This window comes from Gymnodraco acuticeps, unplaced genomic scaffold (assembly GCF_902827175.1).
Source record: "Gymnodraco acuticeps unplaced genomic scaffold, fGymAcu1.1, whole genome shotgun sequence".
Taxonomy (NCBI): Eukaryota; Metazoa; Chordata; class Actinopteri; order Perciformes; family Bathydraconidae; genus Gymnodraco; species Gymnodraco acuticeps.
The window spans coordinates 51498-61231 of NW_022990825.1; positions in this window are offsets into that span (position 1 = coordinate 51498).

The window sequence follows — 9734 nt, forward strand, 5'->3', positions numbered from 1 at the left end:
AAAATCCAACACTGTCCTGAAGACAGAACCCAGAGTAACCACTAACCAGGATGACAGTCTGTAACACAGTCAGGAGACCTTAGGCTTGTTTGAGACGCGTTGCGGCTCGCCTCGAAAGTAGACGAGAATAGCCGATCGCAGCCGGGGGAGGTCTCAAAAAGCTCGCCTGAAGTCGGACAGCTCGGAGTCGGCTTCGTCTTCTTCTTCTCTCGGTTTTTTGGCGGATTGCAAACAACTTTAAGTTGCATACCGCCACTTCCGGAGTCGGCTTGACTCGGTTTGCATTTATAAAGAATGCACACATGTATTTAATCGCAAAATGCAGTTTAGCTTCTAACCAGGTGCAACAAGCAATGAAGTGAAAAGTAATGTACACAATAGACAGAATAAAATATAGAATTAATTGAATGATGAATAAACAGTGAGGGGTATGAATACACTAGATATCAGCCTGTGAGCAGTATGAACAGTGTGTAAGAATATGCTAAGATATATAAAGTATGAAAACGGTAAGCAGTGCAAGTATAGTATACAATATATTGATATTAATGTCATGATGATAAACATCGTGGAAGAATGATGAAAAATGGGAATGGATGTGGCGACGTAAAACTGACACAAAACAACAACAAACTTTTGCTGAGCCAATTGGAGAGTTTCATCAGCAGCACGTGGTAAAAACCACCAATGAGCGCTCAGCTCGAGATACCAGCGAGTCGTTTCCCATCAAGCATTTCGCTTCCGCAGCCCGTGGAGAGGAACTGCTCCGCCTCGCCACGCCTCGCTCTCAAGGCTGCGGGCGTCTTTGTCCCGCGAGATTTCAACGTCTCATGTTGGCGAGCCCCCAGAGCAAGTCGGACAAAATGACTAACCATCATGCAACGCACTAGCAAGACGTTGATCGCAACTGCGCAGGTCTCGCTTGTCTCAAACAAGCCTCTTTACAAACTGCCCCGCCCCCTCGCACACAGACCGGAGAGAGAGATCTCGTCTGGATTGGAAAGCTCGAAAATACATCATAGACGCATGTTGTAGTCTTATTGCATATTAGAAACGGAGTTGGTGAATCTAAAACTGCGATATAATGTGTATGTAGAAATAATACATATGACATATATTTTTTAGATGTCCCCAGTACCGACAAAAAGTCCGATAACGTCGGAGTTTAACGTTACCACTGTCTTTAATAATTCCGGCACGGGGTCCGTTTAATACCGGGGCTCGGTACCCATCCCTACATGGGGAGAGGACTAAATACGATGGAGGGTTTTCTTCTCAGCCTTATTACCCGTAGGGGATGAAGAGGAGTAAGTAAATAAAGAGGCCGGCGCTCCAGGGTCTGGTTCTGCTGTGCGTTTTTGTGATGTAACGGTAAAACATTTCAGAATTCCTCCACGAGATGCCATTGTACATCACTCAACCCGCGACATACACACACTCAGTACATAGCTAGACCCGCAAATTTGCGGGCCAGGAATTCGCTGGCACAGCCAGCGGCACAGCTGTGGCCACGTACAGTGTGTGTGTGTGTGTGTGTGTGTGTGTGTGTGTGTGTGTGTGTGTGTGTGTGTGTGTGTGTGTGTGTGTGTGTGTGTGTGTGTGTGTGTGTGTGTGTGTGTGTGTGTGTGTGTGTGTGTGTGTGTGTGTGTGTGTGTGTGTATTTCGCGGGTTGCTAAATGTTTTGTGGGTGTGTGTTTATGTTGACAATGAGGTTTAATAACTGTGCTACACAAAACGTGCAGTCGGTTTAATTTTCATCGCCGTTTGTAGTAGAGTTAGCAGGGTATTTTTATTTGAACTCTCGTCCTAAATTCGTCCCAAAATTATTTGTTATCCTCCCCGACACAATTTTTTTCGGCCCCGGGACGACGGGACGTCCTTAAGCTCGAGCCCTGTACTTACACCTGCTGAATGTTTTAATTGTATGATGCATTAGAAGCTAAAACAGTGACTTTTAAACATTTTTATCCGGGATAACTCTTTTGAATTTAGTGTTTTTTTTTAACGTAAACAAATTTTTTCAACTTAATCCTAAATATATCAGTAGGATTTGTCATGTGTAAACCAGTTGTATTGCTACTAGTGTTTAAAAACCTTGGGCCACAGACAAAAGTGCAACTGTGAAAAGTCATGTTTGTTTTTGACTAGATACTTGTCTGCTTGGTTTCTCCTGTTGGTCACATAACAAGTATGACCTCCTCATATTAAAGGTTTGCGATCACAGTCTGCCCTGCTGCTTTTGGATGGTGATGGGGAAGGCCAGATCGTTATTCCAGTAGGAAGTCTAAGAGCTCATAATTAGTCGGCTGTTGGTTCTTTATCATCCCGACGTGTTTGACTGCATGGTTTCATCAAATTCTTGTCGGACAGGAACAATGAGATCCCAGGGTTGAGAGAAAACAGTGGGAGGATGTCACTATACCCATACACACAACACAAACACATTTAGCACAACATAAAAAGTGGAGCATTAAGAATGATATGTGCCTCATGTTTGTCTTCACTCTTGTTTACTACCACACAAAAAACTGAACAGCTGGGACTCCTTAAATCAAGGTTATGGTGCAATTTCCCAGAATGCACCACAGTGCCAGTGTTTTTAATCTGGCCAGGAGTCAGACGCAGCAGAGCCAGTTACTGCCCCGTCTGTTAAATCTTCTCTGCAGATAACCAGACTCAGTTTCCCAGCCTGATGACAATCTGTGGCCGAGGCACAGCGTGAGATTGGGGGAAAGATTGCTGGTGTTATGTAATTATGTTAAATGCACAGAATGAGGAACAACATAGCGGCCTCGAGCTGCAGCAGTAATTCATCCTCAATATTAAAACTGCTGTTTGGAAGTTAAAGCTTTTACATATAAACGATTGTTTAAACATGTATGCCCTCGCAAACAAGCTCACAATGCTGATTATCTTGTCCAGCACCCTTTTGGACAAGCTACGGTGTCCCTGAAGGTCAAATCACAAGATAAAAAAAAGAAAAACGAACTTCACAAAATGTTGTTTTGTGATATGTTTCGATTAGGACTGTCAATGTTAACTGTATGTTGTGTATGGTAAGTGTTGTTTACTTTTCCAGTGCCATAGACTAATTTCAATTATTTGTATGTAATAGACTGTTATCTGTTTCTGATTCTAAATATGAAATGCTCTGAATATGAAATGTTCGTTATTAATCCGGAAACCTTAACTAATGCGGATTTAATCCATTTACCAAAGTCGAGCCTCAGTTCCTCCCATGATACCAGTGCAGATGTTGTGCATGAATCGAATGGCTGTGAAAAGGCAAAGACAGCGGAGGTTGTGGCAAAAGAGACATGCATTGCATTGACTGGAGACCATCAGCAAGAGCCATCAGTACCTCCGAGTAACCACACAACTGCGCCCGTTTGCTTGGGGTGACGTGAAGATGAAGGGAAGGCCTTTTGCCGAACCATGCGCTAGTTTCTTGCACAATGGGGGAGAGCGGCTAGGGTCACCGTTGTAGGCATCTTTAAACAGGCTGCCAATAACAAGGGGGGGAAATGTAACTACAGAGGTTTTCTGGTACATTTCAACCTGCAGATTAATCATTTCATCGCATTAGGGGATTAGGTTGAGGAAGTTAAGTGTTGATGAGGTTAAAGTCTTGCAACCGTGGCGTAGTTTGTTAAAAAGCCAAATGTTAGATGTTTACATCTGACGACTGCATTCATGCTTCATAAAACATAAAAGTGGTTTTCATTTGTACAGACTATTTGATTGAACAAAGACCTGTAAATCATGTTTGATATAAAGCTTTTTTCCAATTGTTTTTCAATCCAAAAAAAACAAAAAAACATTGGCTTTTTGTCAAGGTAATCAGGGTAGTGCTAGCTTCTGGTTTGGACTTTAAAAATCTCCCTGCAGCACCATTCTCTAAAACAACCATTAACTCTCATGCAGTATGTTAGTAATGCCAGCAAATCCAGAGGGATTATACAACAAAGCTGATGAGAACTCTCCAAACTGGTCTTTCCTCAGTTTCTCCTGGGTCAAATCATCCACTCTACAAATCCTCCTGCAGCTCGTGCCCCCTGCTGTTGTTGCAGAGGGCAGAAACTAAGTCAGGTGAAGGGTGTTTTGGATCTGCCATAGTGAACATCTGCCGTGTGGCGTGTTTGTTTGACAGCAGAGGAAAAGCATCAACCTCCACATGAGACCTCAGCACTCCAACAAATGAGAGCTCCACGTGTGGCAGACACGACACACGTGCACGCAGGCAGAATAAATGGCACTCTGACACTGCTCTCGTTTGCTTCGTATATTTTTTCTTCTTCTGATAACTTCCCTGACAACAGCTTTATAGAGGGAACATTTGTTTTGTTATCCATCAAGGCTCTCCTCTGTTTGCCGTGACCAAAAACAGCTTCTTACAGTAATTAAAGTGTTTTATTACTACCATTCTCCAAGTACAATAGCATAAATATCCTAGCTTGTTCTTGCATTTCAAGAGGTGAATGATGATGATAATGATTCAGCTTGTCTCTTTGCAGCTGTGTAAATCACACGGACCGTGGACAGCTGGTTATCTGTCGCCTGGCTGTAAATTAGAGCAGCATCAGCTTCTAGCTAGAGAGGAAAGAGATCGCTTGATTGAAGTCAATCTGCATGAAATACATTGTATCAAAGAGATTCTGGCACCACATTGTGTTGATTTTCAGTCATGGGGTTCCACTACGATAATCCAGACAGAATTATGACCAAAAGCAATGGAGGGATTGCCATGAAATGTTGCAATGATGCTACTGCTCTGATTGGTTAGCTGGCCGCATCTGCCACTTAGCATATTGCGTGCAATGTGTTGGGGCACTAGCCAATAGAAGCAAGAGTGTTACATATAGGGAAGTACACAAAGGAGTCCAATGGAGGCATTTCAGGCAGAGGGGGGGGGGGGGGGACATCCCTCTGGAGGAAACTTTGGGAATTTAGCCTTTGAAGACCATTTACATGCATAGAAACCTATATATAGCACACTATACAGGGAAGGAAAAACCCAACAATTGCATAATAGGGCCTCTTTAACTTGTGTTATCTCCGTATGAGGATGTTGGTATTTTGCTCACTGTATCACGGTGCCAGCACAGTAAAAATAGGTTCAGATATATACTTAACATTTGAATAATAAGGGGCAAACTCATTCAAAGATCGTTTGGTTTTCGCGGCTGCGTAACCTGCACACTTCAAAATGAAAAGAAAATGTATTCTAACAGCACCTGCAAAAGCCGAAATCAACCGCTAACTGCGCTGCCAGGCAAAAATAGATCAAATGTATCCATCAGATAGCAGCAGAGCATGTTTCAGTATGAGACTGTGAAGCAGATGGCGGATATATAATGTGTTCTTCTTGTCACAGATGAGTATAATTCACTATAGTTCATGTTGCGGATTGTGTAATTAATGAATGTGTGTGCATGAGCGGGCTTGTGTGTTTTTCCTCTTTAAGGCCACAGAATCTGTGTGAGGTTTAGTCACGTGTGCATGAAGGGATGTCAGCTCCTCTTGATCCGACAGCTCACTGCTCTGAATATGAACTCCCTCAGTAGACTACAGACGCACAGAACTCCACGCTAAGACAGTAAAGAGACAAAGAGAGAAACACACATCAGCATGGGTTCCCAAGCTCCATGTTAGCTGTCATAAAGTTGACATTGTTTGTTTCAAAGAATTTTTTTTTCTGGCACATCTGCTTTATATAGGGACATATTAGAAATGAGACAGAAAAAGGCATGCAAGAGAGAAGAGAGGATGACTTGCAGCAAAGGGACCAGGCAAGTGTGGAACCTGGGCCACTGAGGTTACACTTATCATTGACAACGTGAAAATGTACCATTACAAAAAACATTGACTAACTCCACGTGAGACATTTCTCTAAGATTGCACAACTCAACACACGACTCAACTCAACAAGGGCATAATTTTAAAAAGTGGTGGGGACATGGCTTATAGGAAAAAACACTTTAAGCTGCGAGCATTGTAGGAGAGGTTCCGTATGAGACCAGTGGAGAGAATTATCGGGTAAGGGCTTATGATATGGCTTAGTTAAAGGGGCCTTTTATACTTTTGGGGTTTTCCCTGTAGTGTGTTGTATAGGTTTGTGTGCATGTAAATGGGCTGCAAAGGCAAACATCTTAAAGTTCACGTCAGAGGGAGTATTACGTTCCCTTCTGAGCTAGGGGAATCAAAGGGAAGCAACACAACCAGAATGGGATTGGTAAAAGTTATAAGCTGTTTTAATGCACAACCGGTGAACAAAAATGGCGGGCAAGCAGCCTGAAACACACAAATTGCCACAAACACTGGTTTAAATAACAAACAATAGAGGCCCCAAGGGCGCAAGTTTAAAGGGGAAACCAAACTAAGGGAGGACTCTAAAAAGTGAGTCTAAACGCATACAGGGAAACTAAATACTCACACACTAAATAAAGAAGGGAACAAAACCTCACTGTAAAAGTGGTACAACTAGCAAAGGAAGGCAGTAATAAAACACAGCTAGGACAACAGTCAAACAATACTAAACTAATCTAAGCACATCTAATCACAATAACACGGTCCACACAAGTTAACCCCCAGAATGAAGAGCAAATAGCGAGAGGCATCTGTTCACTCAACAGAGCCTCCAGAGTGATTATTGTCCCCAGCTTTGTAGTCTTCTCCAGCAGGTGTGCGCTGGGCTTGCACAGGGATTGGAGAACGTCGGGCCCGGCGTGCTCCAATCAGTGTCCTCGGAAGTGGACCAGGAGATGACAGCCAATGATGTTGGGGCAACCACACAGCTCATTTACATAATCACACACAGCTGCAGGCAATCCCAAACAGGTTACCGAGCAGGCAGAAACAGCAGCCGTAACAGGGAGTTTCTCTCTCACACACTCTGAAACACCTCCATTGGACCCCTTTGTTTACTTAGCGTACTGAAGTCATTTGTAAAACTTGCGCCTCTATTGGCTAGTCCAACACGCTAAAAGGCGGGTCCTTTCTGACACATCTCTAAGCAGTTGACCAATCACAACAGAGCCGGCCAGCTAACCGATCAGAGCAGACTGGGCTCTGGTTTCAGACAGAGGGTGAAAAGCAGCATAGGCAGTAGCCTATAGACTGCTGTGCTTTTTTACAGGCTGTCAATATCATTACTTACGTGTCTCTGTTGTGATGAAAGTGGCTGTTTCCCAAAATAAAGTGAAACAAATGAAGCTCTGTTCCCCTCACTCAGTTATGAACTTCCAAAAACACTTCTGATGATGAGTACCAAACCCTTTATTGATACAACTATGAGATTCGGGAACTGCTTTGAATTGTTTGAATGTCAAATACAAAATAAATCTCTCTTTGGATGAAATCACTTTTTGAAGTTGGCACATCCATTTCTCTCTGCTGATTGCACTCTTCTCATCAAGAATAACAAACCTCTGATCTTTGAGGTTGTTTCAAAGTTTCAGGCACCTGATAAATGATGTAAAGTGGAGGCACACAAACACAAAGCAAGGTCAGGTGCAGATGACGGTCACTCGTTTATATTCAAACTCAATGTGATTAGTGGAGGAGTTTCTTTGTGCCGCAGATGGTGAGTCAGCTCTTAAACTCATCTGTAACATGAGTCAGATCTTTAGAGATGTTAACACACACAGTTGACATGGATTTATATAGATAATTAGTTTGTGATAGGAGGACACTGTTCTGATGAAACTCAATGCCTCTACGGTAAAATCATTACATGAACCTTTTTTTTATAGAATTGTTGGTGTTTTTATTCACCTTAAAAACACACAAAACAAGCAGAGCTACTGTATGTTGAATCTACTACTGAGGTTCATGTTCTCCTTTATAAACCTGCAAGACAAATATAACACTAAAGTCTTAATTATGCTTTACCAACACAACAAATGTTACTTTCAAAAGAACAGAAACTACGGTATAACAGACTATATGTAAAGAAGTACTTCCTGAATCAAGGACAATATATAACTTCAAAAAGACCTGTTGTGCTTTTTGGAGTTTTCCTTTTCTGTAGTGTGTCATAGGTTTTTGGTGCATGTAAATGGTCTGCAAAGGATGAAATCCCAGCTAACCAATCAGAGCAGACTGGGCTCTGGTTTCAGACAGAGGGTGAAAAGAGGTGCTGCAGCACAGGCAGTATGAGAAAAACAAATAGCTTTCTGAACATTAAAGCATGGAGACATGTCACAGTAGTAGAGGCAAAACATTTCCTTTTGAAACCTGAAATGAGCACAATGGGTCCATTGTAATGATGATTTACTGGAGAACAGATTTGAAGATACTAACAAATGAACCATTATGTAATGATGAGGTTCAACATGCTTCAATAATGATCTCCAAAGATGCCCCACGCTCTCCTATTGGCCAAGGTATCTCCTGTCAAATTGGGAAACCAGATTACGCACACACAGCTTCTCTATACATGTTTGCAGATTCCACACAATCACAAATATCAGTTTGGATTTCACGATTATTTACAAATCGGATTACTCACACACTGATTGAAATACTGCTCCAACTCTGCACACATATCTGCGATTAGATCTGCCACGATTATTGCTGCATAGTATTCCTTCAAATCTTATATGTTTGGTTTTGGGTATACAGTAGGGTAGTAAAAACGGAAATGACACCCCCCAACATTTGTATATCTCTTAGTGCATTGCAGAGTTAATCTAGGTCAATTCCACGCTTCTCACAACATAGATTTAGCATTGTTGGAAAATATGTCATTATAAAATGCAGCACCTCTGGCTTTTATTTCAAGCAGGCATGAAACAGTTTTCCAGCCGACGATGAACTACGCATTCTTCCAACATCTCCCAATTCATGTGATACTTTCCACACATGGCTGCAAACAGGTCTTCAAGACAAGGCATTGACATTTCCTCAAGTGAAGTTCAGAAAGTCAGGAGTATATTTGTTTGATTTTCTACTTCAACGCTCTGCAGGATGATACAGTCTGAGCCTCAGTGAACAAACAGCTAATCCATCAGAGCCAATGAATTAAGTGATATTGGATTTATACTTTAAGAGTAGAAGAATACTGTTATTAGTCTCACTGTCAGAAATAATTGAGCCCATTGTCTCTGTCCTGCTGCTCTACAGCTGCAGGCAGTAGGCTAATTTATGCAGAAACATAATGGTCTCGTGAAATACAGCGGAGACTCCCCGAGCAACTAAACACAGGGAGCAAATATACATCAATGGCAAAGAGAACAAAGATATTCTGACGGCTTCTTTCTTTTTTAATGCAGATTATTCTGCATGGCAACGAGGATTTAATTACTGCAGCATGCCTCACCTGGAAGCGATCTCATATCAAAAAGGGAATTTCTTTGGTGAATGACATCTTTCTGCACCTGCACCTCAAATGAACCGCTGTTGAGTCTGAAACACTTTGAGCGATGACACATATATTGCTTTTATAGCAACGTTAACCCATGACTTAATACAAATTAGATTATAAAGAAATAAGTTATTTACAGGATAAAAATATAAATTCTATTCTAAAAAAAAAAGTATAATAAAATAAATACGTTTTAAAGAAATACGCTTAATTAAAGGAATCATAACACATACAATAATTGGGCAGGACAATATGAGAATAAAATTCCAAGGAAATAAATACATTTCATTTATATTTTACAAATGTCTTGTTTTTTTATTCATTTATTTCCATGTTTACCTTTTTATTATTATAGTCCTCCATGTTTGTT